Below are 13,263 nucleotides of genomic sequence, written 5' to 3' on the forward strand. Positions count from 1 at the left end.
CTAATTTTTGGCACTGCTCCTTTGAGGAAAAAAGTAATCATGAAGCACAGTAGGGATAATTACCAAATTGAGAAGAGAAAGCTTTCAGATGAGCAACAGGCATATTTTGCAGGAGGGAGAGGAGAGTGTTTGCTATTTTTAATTACAGCTCATTAGACACAGAGAATCAGCTCTCAAATCTGTGGGGAGACTGGCATTATTTCAGTAAAAGTCAAATCAACTACCAAAATATCATATAAATCGGAAGTTTCTTTGCTCTGTTTTGAATTGTTTTCCTCTACAAATCTGCTTCTTTTGGCTGCGCACTATTTTGTAAACACAGCATAAGTCAGACCTGTAGAGAGGAAAACAACTGATGCTGAAGATCCAGCACCCATACCATGCATTTTCTAATGTATATCTCCCTGAAGTACTGGAAATGGATTCTTTCAAACTTGCCTTAGTCTGGTGCTCTACATTAGAGCTGTGCATTAGAGCTCCTGTACATTAGAGCACTGGGGAATAAGTTTTAAATTGGTTTTACCTGAGAGCAGTCCAGGTTGTGTGCTTTCACACCACCTGCAGTGTGAAGCAAAGCCTGGAAAGTGGAAACCATTGTGATCTACTTTGAATACAAATGAAAATGCCAGTATAGGTATAAATGATCTTAAATATGAATGGTCTGCAGCAAAGTGAGGCTATAAATGTTGCAGGAGAACTTCTGTAAGAATATGAACAGCAACTGAGAAAGACATGGCAACTAATTTTTGACCAGGAAGTAAGTGGGAACAAAGAAAACTGTGGTATGAATCCCATATTTGTGTCCATAAAGATAAACAACTCCTTAAGAGATGCAGCCATGAAATCATGTCCCTGAAATATTTATCATTGTAATATAAGCACTACTAAATGCAGGTTTGGTGTCTTTTGATGTCAAGAAGGGTCTGTCATAGGCCAGTGGTTATGTAAAATGATTTATGCTATTGCAGCCTCACATTTTATGTTCCCTATGTTAGCAATTTTTTAGTTCATTCTTTTTTTCCTTGTCATATATTTCTCCTTTTATTTGGAATGTGAAAGTTGATGGATTTGGTGTAAAATTGGTTTAATTGAGATTCCATTTAGATTCTACTCCATAGTATGATGAAATGCCTACTAGTCTAGCACCGTAGTTAATTAGAAACCTGTTTAGGACATGAATTGGTATATCTCAATTTCTAAATTGCCTATCAAGAGTATTGTATGAAATTTTGATGTTTTCATGAGAAAGTAGTACGGATGACTGTAATAAAATGCCTATGGATCTGAGTTCAGGGAGTAATTCTGAGATGAAAGGAAATGAAGTCCAAGGGATGTGTAGAATGTGAAGTCCTGATATACACATTAATTCTGACCAGTTGTAACCTTTGTGTCTCTTCTCCACACTTTCCCCCATGTCTCTTTCTTTCCTCACTTTCTAATTTATGTGAAAGACGTTACTACATGCAGAGGGCATGAAGATTTCTCTGAGCTGTGAGACAAACAGGCAAAGAATGAACTTAATTTACATGATTTTCTCAGAATTCCCCTGCAACCTTGTGTAGACCAAAGCATTCCTCATAACTTGTTTGCTCAGATTTCAAAAAGTTGGGAAGTACCAGAAAGGCTGTCATAAGGCTGTATGTCTACACAGAGCACTGGTCCAGTAATTTTTGGGGACATAATTGCCATAATACACATCCATAAGAATTTTTTGGAGGAAAGAAAATGCTGTGCACATGCTATTACTCTCGTGCTGCTAAAAGCATGATATTCTTTCAACAACTAAAAGAGAATCAACAAATGTATATATTTTAAACCAGGCTAAGTATCAGCTTTCTCAGTTTCAGTTTACTTTCCTCTCAAAACTCTTCAGCAAGTAGCATTTGCTAGGCTATACAAAAGTAGGCATCTCATATGAGTTAGTCTAACTTCTTGTTCAAAGCCTGTGAAACCAACTAATTTAAGTAATGTTAACGCAAGGAAATACTTTCAATAATTGTTGCTGGTGTTCACACCCCTTCTCTTGAATTCCAGCAGAAATATAAAGTGCCTAGCACCAGAAGAACAATATTTGCATGATGTAATTATTTTTCCACATGAAGGAAAGAATGCACTGTAGAACTAATGGTATTTCAGAGTGAACAGACAACACAATGAAACTGAATAAAGCTTATGCGGGAATGATAGGTATTGATTGTATGTATTGCAGCAAGATGATGCAAATTGCAAGTATTCTTTTTTGGGCCTTCCCTCAGAGAACAATATAATAGTTTTTCTCCTCTGAAACCAGAGGGCCTCCAACTAAGATTTTTCAGGAAGCTTTGAAAGGAAGCAGGGATTTGTTTCAGGCACTTCTGGCAGAGGTAAAAAACCTCTTAATGAAGGAGGGAATTACAGAGAAACTATTCTTCATCCTTTATACATAAAGGAATATTTTAATTTAGTTTCATTTAATTTTTCTCTAGGAACCCTCTTTGATATAGTAAGATAAGCATTAGAGTTTGGTGCACATGCAACCACTAATTAAGGTTTTCTGTCAATTTTTCATTTGATAGTCATATTTTGAGCATGCCTGTAGACATATGCCACAGTGTAGGAAAGCCAGTGTGCACTTTAAACATTCAAAACCTTCTATCTTCTACAGCTTTCCCATTACTTACTCTTCTCAAAGCATGATATGAATCACAACCTCTGTTCTCATGCTAAAGTAGTATTTTTGAAAGGTAATTTGGAGCCTGAAACCCTCTATTGATCTTCGTAGCAGAATTAGTAATAATTGTCCAATTTTACCCATTACTACTTGCCCAATTAAATGACTGGATTGACTGTTTTCAGAGCAAAGCTGTTATTCAGGTTGGAGACCTCTGCAATGGTTGCTCTATCCATCCTACACTGGAATAAAATATACGATACTAATTCTAAATTCTTCATGTATTTATGAAATAAAGATTATTGCTGGAGTTCAAATCTCTTCTTTACTATGGTATTATTTCCATTTGCTGAGTCTATCTACATGAGACTCTCAAATGCAGTAGCTGTTAACCTGGGTTATCAGATATTTTCTATCATGGCTTTCATTTTCTCGGTCTAGAAAAGGGCTTTGTTGATTGAGACTGCCAAGGATCACACCAGTATTTTTATTTGTTTCACTGACTTTTGAAAGACATCAGACAGGAAGTGGAGCTACACCTGTAATTTATAAGTACATCAGTTATATAGAATCTTTGAAGATTCCTACTAAGAGAATTTAAAGTATTGTTAGCACACCTGTGTCACAGCAGTTCTGTTGTGGGTTATTCTCATTAATAATAAAATAATGGCATGATAAAAAATATCTGGGAAATAGTGTCAAGATACATCAGAAGCCATTATCTGTGTTGAACGACACAGATTTAAAGGTAGAAAGATCCTTAAGTCAATGAACTTCAGACATATGTAATAACACAATGAGTTTATATGCATGTGGAAATCCAAATAGGAGAAAACTATCTGAGCAAATAATGTTAAATTCAAAAGAAATATATCACCAATACTTTCTCTGAGGAAATAACTATGTGAGGGGTCAATCCTGTTCTCTACACAGACAAAACTCCTTTCAAGTCAGTGAGAGTTTTGCTGGTGTTAGAACTGCCTGATTGGTATCCAAATTTATTCAGATTTATGGTTTGAAGTGTCTCCTAATCTTTCCAGCAAAAATACAACTCTTAGTGGTCCCAATCCAGTGAAGACATCCACATAGACAGATTATTATTTACAGACAGAGTGATTTACAGGGGAAGAGACTAAATCTGCCATTAAGATTGTTGATATAGCCTTCCTCAAAAGCAGGCCAAGAAACATTATTGTAAAACTCTCTTCTTATTACTGAGTGTTGTTTATAGCTGTTCTGTCGGTTGCTCACCTCATACAGATTCAGTACAACTGCTCATGAATTCATTCCCCAATGCCAATTTTTGTACTTTATTTCCCTTCCTGTTAAAGAGGCCTAACTGCAGCAAAGTAAATATTCTTCTGGTACTGGGAACATGGAGTTTATATACATATTCCATATATATAGGCAGGCCATCTCTTAATCAGATTATAAATTCTACTTGTTTCATTAAGCTGCAAGAGCATTCCATTTGCAGTGGCTATTTTGGACATTGTGGCAGCATACCATTGCACATGAATTTGTGCTCTGAATAGGATTTCAAAGGAATTTTAAAATCTTTTACAAAATCTTCTTGAATGTTCCAGAAAGATAGATTCTATTCTCTTAGCATTGTCAGAACAAGTAATTAATTTAAAAAACCGCAACATACCAAAGCAAACAAACCAAAAGCTGGCCTTATTAATTGCAGTCCTGGTATCATATGATGCTCTTACTGTTGTAGAAGTATGTTATCGCAGTGGATACCAATCAGATCATCGATTCTTTGCATGAAGTCTATATTGGGCAACATATTCACTTCTGTCCCCCCTGCAGTCCAGTCATTCCAGCAGTAACCCTCCTGGGTGCAGAGTGGCCAGTTATATTGAATTCTGTGGAATGAATTACTTTCTATAAAGTAATGCAAAATTAAAAGATAATGTAAGGTGTAACCTCTGTATTAAAAAACCCCTACTGTTGCACTTAAAAACCCAAACCAGCTTGAGTACTTTTTTTCTCCAAAGCAAATAATTAAAAGTTAAATCAGAGAAGCGTGGAAAGTCATGCAATTAATTATTGGAAAAGCATCTGGATCTTAAAAGATTTAGCAAGTACAAGGAAATAATTGCAGTAGGATCTTCATTAGGTTTGATACATTTTGCGTAACTTTTTTTGCTATTAAATTAATCATTGCTATTCGTCACTCAAATATTTCTGAAGTAATTAACCTAACACACATCCTGGCTCTGGTCCATAATATACATCCATAATGCTCAGGTCAAACTATGTGATATTCTTGTTTATTTCTGATATATAAATCAAGGCAGAAGCATGTTTTTCGTACATGTTCTCCACAGCTCTGCTGTGTTTATATAAAATGCTGAGCTCAATAAACCAGGTTATGCCTGCTCTTTAAAATGTGCTTTACAGAAGATTTAAGAGAAGAGGAACAAAGAAATTGTACTAAGTACAGTATTTTATACTCACTGCTGGAAGCACAGTCTGTATCACAACAGTCAGTTTCTATTATGGTAGTGTTGAGCTACATGTTGAGTTTTGCTTAACACTTCATTGCTACAATTAAGGGTGGTCTTTGATTTAAAAAGTGTGGAAAAAGAAAGAGAGAGTGAGAGAGAACAGGACAGGCAGGGCCACAAGCCATAGTTGTTAAAGCTATATTTTATATTGGCCTTGATACTTAAAAGTTTTCTGACAGTTCTACAAAGTATTCAGATGATCAGATTTAATGACTTTGGGCACCTAGATTAGGTATTTCAAGTTTAGGAGCCTAAATTAAAACTACATGGCCTAATTTGAAAACTGTCATTTAAATAGGGGTGATCAGAATTTCTGGAAAACAGCTCTCTTGATTCAAGACCCAGATATGGATTGAGATCCCCAGATTTTGAGACCTACATTCAGCTCTTTTGCACTAGATCATGATGTTGTTTCTTGCTTTTAGGGCTGCAGTGGATGTGGAGAGAACCAACACTGTCTACAGCAGCACTGCAGAGGCATTTCTCTATTTAGATCTTGGTTTTGTAAGAATTAATTGGTTTCTGTTATTTCCCCACCCCATTCCCTTGAAGTGAAACAAGAGAGTATTCTTTAGGGGGTTTTAAAATATGGGGGGGGAGGGAGGGGGTACTGTGAAATTCTAAAACTCCTTAGAAAATACCTATCTAAGAAAATGGAAAAAGAGACTCTTTTGTCAGCCTTGATATTGAATGCCATAACCTCAGAACTTTTAACATGAATTGTAAACAGTGAGACAATTAGTTGTTGTTGACAGCAAGAAGTAGGGCACAATTGTTAGAGAAGGCAAGGATTAGTAGAATCAAGGAGTTGTGGCACCTACAGGACTGAGGTTCTGTATATAAATAAAATATCTTTTATTTAACTAGACAAAAAGATGTGTCTTATTTATAAAATATTTTATGTATCAGAACTTTTATCAGTATATTGCTGATAAGATTCTTGTTAATAGAAAATAAAATAAATCAGAGGAAAGTTTTTAACTATCAGAAAAACAATGTTTTGATTCAGCTCAGAAACTGGAAGAAGCAGTGACAGTTTTGTCCCACTGAAGATGATGCTTTAGTCACTTCAGAAGAACCTTACCTGATGTGAAGATATTCAAGAATAAGATGAAATAATACCTTTAAAGATCTTCTCCATTCCTAGGTTTTCCTTGTAACTAAGGAGTTGCCTTCTTGAGTTTTAGTTATTGAAAAGCTGCTCAGTGGGCTCACAGGGGTGACCAGCCTATCCCTCCCACATTTAGGGATTCTTAAGGGCTCCTCCCATACTCAAGAGGCAACTTGAACCTGTTTCCTTCATAAGGCAGGCAAAATTTTCCATCACTTAAAATTTTGGCTTAAAACTCATTCTAACTGCAAAATTCTGTGCTAGCCATGGGAATAAGCATGAGGTATTAATCTGCTTAGGCTTCAATAATTTATCCTCTGAGGCACTCAATGGATAGCAAGTTCAGCCAAGTAGCTTGAGGGAATGTTTAAATAGAACTTTTCCACGTGTAAAACAAACATTGATGACTGACAGTAAAGCATAAATTAAAGTCATAAGAAAAATAATCACAGAATCCATTCCTATGATAGAAAGCTTTGCAAAGGTACATGAAATCCCATTTGAAGCTAAACAATGTAGCCCATTTCTGTCAGAATTTATTCTCTTTTCTTTGCCCTATATTCTACTTGACTTCCTGCATTAAAAAAAAAAAAAAAAAAAAAAAAAAAAAGTTTTGCATAGATTTGAAGTGTTTGGCCATAATCTGAGCTTTCTACTATGAAGATACTTATCAAATGACATCTGGATCATTAACTATTCTGTCAAGATGGAAGTATTAAAAAATGTAATAAATAGCTATTTTTTGTGGTAACTTAGGGAGTTTTATCCCATATTTCCTGTCAATTGCTTTGAAACCTATTTCCTAGTTACCTCCGCTGAGAACTTTTCTTTCTTCTCTCCTTGATCTTTAAAAGTTAGGTCAAACTTAATTTTTAGGTCACAGTGGAGGAATAAAAAAAACCAAACAGTAAATACTTCACACTGTGCCTTATAATAACCATTTTATTTATCCACCATCCTGATGTTTTATCAAAGAGTTGAGAAGTGATGAGTTTCATACACACTAATTATTAAAAAAGGCATATAATTTTGAATGAACAAATAATTCATATTATAAATATACGATAAACGATATGAAGACTTCAGGGATAGGTCAAAAATCTATTTTTTATTTCAAGTTCAAAACTTTATCATTCTAACATTCTAGAACTAGAATAAATTTTGGATATGTTTTGCCTGCTTTTAAGAAGAATAAAGGTAGTTTAAAATCAGATAAGCTACTTCTATAAATTGCCATAGTATCATTTCAGTACCTTCAGAACTCCGAGTCTCTCTTCCTGCAAGATTTCATATTTGTACCCTGGTGGAGTGGGGCCTGCCAACCAAGGGATGGAATAAGCGTGGCCTTGCAAACCGCTTGTTCCTTGAAATGTTCTGACACTAGGAATGGAGTTGTTTATGGGAAGCAGAAATTAAATCGGATCAGTTCCTTTCAAGCTACAGTAAATAAAAAACAGAGGGTGGCTGGAAATGCAAACCAGAAACAGCTTGTTCATTTCCAGACCCACGGCTAGGGCTCCTAGGTGCTGCTGCCATACTGGTACTAAAGACAGAAACTGGGGAAGTTGTTAAAGAAGCAAACAAGACCTCCAAACCGCAGCTCATACACAGTTCCAGGTTCTAATGGCTTTAAAATATAAAATTATAGGCACTTGAAACTGTCCTTTTAATTTCTCAATTCCACTATTATGCTTTCACTGGCTCTTATGAAAGAGAAAGAAAGAAAGGCAGAACAGAGCCTTAACCATGGCTGGGAGACTAGCAGAGAGGAGATGAGGAAAGCACAGACCCGTTCTCTTTGTTGCACCTCTTTGCTATAGAAAACTCTCACTGCTTCTTTTGCAATCTTGAGAGAGGTCAGAAAAGAAGAACAAATGTGACCCCTAGAAAATAATCTCTTTCATCTCCCTTGCTCTGCTAAGGATACACTTCTTGTCTTGCAAATGGAGCCGTTTGACAATCATTGCTCTCAGTGTCTGGTTAAGCTTCATCTTTGGTGCTAACAACTAGTGCACTTTTGACCTCCCTGTGCTGCCGCAGACACACAGTGGCAAAAAAGGTCAAGGAACAACTTTTCCACAAAGATTATAGTCTGGCAAACCTTTTCCTCTGGGCAGCCTCAGAACTTGGATATTGGCCTTATTGGACCTGATTTTAAGAAAATTCAACGTTGCTCCAGTGTAAGCAAAGACAGTCTTTCTTCTGCTATTGCTGTGGAGCTCCCATACTAGTCCCCTTTTTGAGACCCACTTTTGTTTACACTTTCTTCTATATGTTTATGGTCAGTTTTCTGTGTCTTTGAAAGGGAGGGGGATAAAAGTCTTTTGTTCTCTGCGAAAGTATGGGCTTGTCTACCTGTGATGAGAACAAAGAGGCCAGTAATGGTTGGGACAGGAAAAGTAAGTGCACAGTTTTTGGAATCACTAAATTATTCACTTCCCAGAGTCATATACAAGCAATAGAAATTCACAGAATACTAAGCACATAAAAACATTAAAGCTTCTGTTTTTGCACTAATAAAAACTAAGATTTTCAGAATTGTCTTATGTAAATACTCAACTCATAGATTGTAAAACAAGTTAATAGTGCAATGGCTATTCCATTTTTGTCTTAAAAAAATATTAAAAGCTTAGTCTCACACAAGTGACCAGGAATTTAAATCCAGGCACCAGTCTATCAACTAATCTATGGGAATTATCCAAATGACCCATTTTAAGATCTTTTCCTGTAATTGTTTAGTTTTGTCATGTTTATATTCTAGGACACATACTATGCTACGAATCAGCTGTGTCTCTTGTCATTAGCCAGCGCTAAAGGACAATTTGTCATGTGTTATGGCACTTTTCACCTTAACTGTGAAAAGGATCTAAGTTCCGCAAAATCTAGTGTTGGCAGCAATAATCACAATTTGCAATATAATTTAAACAATATAGCTATAGTATTATTTAACTGGTAGAATTTCATTAGAACAAAGGCATTTGTATTTCCTTTTACTTGTGTTGCTTGTTATAGAACTCCATACTCAAATGCAGAACAACTAGTATTTGCTTTTTCCAAAGTTATTTACAGCAGTAAAATGTAGAGATTTGGTTAGGAAGTAAGTTTAAAACCTTCTATTTCTAACTCGGTCTTGAATCAGATTTCTAATGTAGAATGAGACAATGAATAGAAGTAGTAAGTAATACGAAACGCCATAGCAAATTTATCATAATTAAAAAGGGTTTTTTTAAGTGCCTGGTATGCGAATGATTTTAGGGATTTTGTCTAAGGAAAGGTGCTGCAATAGTTATTTCAATCATTTGCCACACTTCAAACAGGTGCTGGCCCTCTGATTCTCTAGATAGATTCATCCCACTTTATTAGCACTTTAATTAGTTCATATTAGTTGCTTCTGGTTTCCATCTATGTAATGGAAAATTATCTTGCATAAAGACTGGCTATTTATGGGGCCACTGTGGCATTGATTTACATCATAACAGTACGGCCTTTTAAAGCAACCATATCCAAGTATCATCCAGTTTCTCATACTTTTACCTTACATCACCACTTATTTATTTACATGCTGCTTTGCCCTAGTGCATACAAGACCTCGCTATCCAGCTTCCACTTTTCCACTTTTACTGCAGAGGAAGAAATACTCAGGAATCTTTTACCCCTTTCATTCTAATCATGTTCTCTGTGCTGAGAACAGAATTTCCTGATAAGCAAACCAGACAGTAAGAGTCTGTAGCCTGCTTTATGGTGCAGGCATTACTAGTAAATGAAACTGCAAGAGTTCCTTTTTCAGAACCACTATTTATGGATCCTTGTATAGGACCAGCTTGACTTCTGTTCACTAAGACTGTCACAAAGAAATTACATTTAAGGAGTTCAGACCTATTTTTAAATGTGAATGGGCATAAATGGAAGAACTTTAGTAGTTTAGAATTTTTCTTTTTTTTTTTTTTTTTTTAATTTGGCTGATGAGAAGCATTTATGTGTTTTATTTGAAAGTAGGAGTACAGAGGAAGTGTTGGAGGTTTGCTGTTTGATTTCTTATTTTAATAACAAATAGATATTCTTCCAAAACCTACTCTATTGTTACCTCTAGTGCAAGGCAAAAAATAGTCACAAAAGAAAAAGGATGGGGGAAAATTACTTAAATAAGATGCTCATCTGAACATTTGGTGTGCTGTTCATTGGTAATGAAGTATAAGACAAAGGACATTTTTAACCAAACTGATGTTTCAGTGAATAATATTGTAAAGATTACATATTTACCGTGTAGTTGTTAGATTCAAGTATATAACTGTAGACATTGCAATACTTCTGTTAATAGTCTACACGTACCTTGAGAAATGTTTTTCTTGGTTGTGCAGAAGTCTCACCAAATCCACTCTTCTCCATGAGTATCAAATTCTACTTTCCAAGCAACTGATCTGTCATTTCATTCCTTCCTATTAAAGTCTGTCAGCTGCCATTCACCAGAGTGTCTTGGAAGTTTATCTCATGTTCTTGAGCCTTTGCTTTGCAGCTCAACACATATTCAGTGCTGAAAGTCAAACTTTTCCCCGGACACGCATATTTCCACAGCACCAAATCTCCATATGTTTGTTGCAGATACTAAATAACTCCAATTCTAATACCTCTAAAAATGTCATGTCAAACATTCTTTATAGAAGAGCTGGATGAAATCTCAGCTCCTGTTTTCAGATGCCAGGATTTAACTGCAGATCTGATTTGATGAAATCTCAGCCCATGTTCAGAGATGCCAGTTGTAGAAGGTGAGACAGGGTAAACCAAAACATTGTTCTGGTAGCAGCAAGAGTGACTGGAAGTATGGCCCTGCAATATCTTTCCTTTTTATCTTTCCACAAAATTCGTAAGTATATAATTAAAAAATAATTATTAGAATTTAAATTTCCAAGATTAACATAAACTTTCATCATATCATGTTTTTAATCTCACTAAGCTTAAGACATACACTGAGAGATATTTTATTATCGTGTTTACTGTCATGTAAGGATCAGAAAAGATAAATATTATTGATCACCATTAAAAAGCCTCAAGGAAGTAATTTTAATGTATATCATATTCTAAAAGAACCACCTGAATCTTTGTATGGGGATATATAAGTTGGTTTGCAATTGAACTTCTATAGAGTTTTTTAAAGAAAATGTTAAAATTAAGAATTCCAGTTGTATGCAAAATGTGGTTCCTCTCCCTTCTTGTTTTAAAGACTCATGAAGTAAAAGTCATGGTGTACAATTGTCTTGAATGAAAAAAAAAAGTGCATAATAGTGCATAAAACTTTCAAAGTACAATGCAAGTCTAGGACAAATATAATTATTATTGTCGGTTTATCACCTCAAACATGTTGTTGTAAATGTCATTATATCAGATGAGTTTGAAAACAGGTTTTCCATTTCGCACTTTATTTGACAAGGTGATTCATTGTGTAGAGCAGTTTAAGATGTCAGTCCTCATGGAAAGAATTGAGTTGTACTGATGTTCTTATGAGCATTCAATATGATTAAAGAAGGCCTGAAATATGAGTGTTTTCTTTATTGAAATATAATTTAACACAGTTAACTCCTTCTAGTTAGCCATGTATATGTTACATATGGCATATGGAAAGCTGGGCATAGTTATCCACAAAATCATATGTGAGGTTTTTTTGAATGTTGCAACACAGTAGCTTGTAAAGTAATTGAAATAATCTTGTTCTGCACCACATCTTCATTCTCAACAGTTGAATAAAGAGTAAAGAAAAGATATACAGACATTTTCTATGCTTTTTTATGTGTATTGTGTCTGTTGCTAGCTCATTTCTGATTGCTTCAGAGAAAGGCAGAAATCTTCCATTTTGCTTTAGCCATTATTGCATTGAGTTTGGGAAATTTCCTCTGTTCTTTCAGCAGGCAACATTTTTCATCATGGAGAATAAAGTTTGCTCTCCACTGTCATTCGTTTGTACTAACCTCCTCTCTTAGCACAACTACCTATTTTATGTTTAGGCTTCTTTACAATCCCAGTAAACTATTTGACTCAGGAATTTCTTGTACAAATGAAATTCCACAGATGAATCGTATATCACGCGAAAGAGTATGGTATCTCTTTCCATCATGTCTGAATTCACTACCAGTCCATTTCCATGAATGACTTGGTATTATGTGCCAAGGAGAAGAAAGACAGATTTGTCTTAACAAAACCATTCATTATTTTTACTATTACCCTGTCTAATAAATTACAGAATACTATCAAATACTTATATATACTACAGGCATAAGTCAACTTTCCTTCTCTTCCTCCTCCTCTCTCCTCCCCTCCTCTCTCTTCCCCTCCCTTCTCTTCTCCTCCCCTCTCCTCTCTCACATATCTTACTTTACACAGGTGACCTTTATATTTCTGGATGCTGCTCTACATGTGAAAATCCAATGTGCAGTATATAGCTGAGGACTAAGGTGCTGATAATAGTGGTTGCCTTTGTCTTCCTCTCTTACTGTGGCCATAAGAGTGGTGAGTGGCACAGAAATATGTACATACAGATTAAAATTTGACTTTTCTCACAATTGACAATAATTATTAGGAACACCTCCCTCCCCTTCCAAAGTAATCACACATAGATACCCTCCCCCTCCAAGGAACCTCCTCTTCAACACCCTGTGTTTAATGCAATCAAATGTTAATTAACTGACATTGGTACACCTGATTGATATGCTTGGCATAACTGAACAGCAGATTCAGAAAAATGAGTATTCATGAATAGCATCACTTTACAGTTTCCATTAACAAGTCTAGCAACAGAGATAAATGTTTCAATACAGTGTATGCTCCTATCATTCTACAAATATTTTAACCAAAGCTACTTCCCATCAACCATCCTTGAAGTTTCACCTCCTCCTCCACTTCTCTCTTCGTTTTCAGTTGTCAGCCAGCATGACATTTGCAGATCTGAATCCTCCGTCCAGCCTAGCTGGCACAGCTTCAGCATCACTTATCTCCAG

This window comes from Myiozetetes cayanensis, unplaced genomic scaffold (assembly GCF_022539395.1).
Source record: "Myiozetetes cayanensis isolate MyiCay16 unplaced genomic scaffold, myiCay2020 scf6-25, whole genome shotgun sequence".
Lineage (NCBI taxonomy): Eukaryota > Metazoa > Chordata > Aves > Passeriformes > Tyrannidae > Myiozetetes > Myiozetetes cayanensis.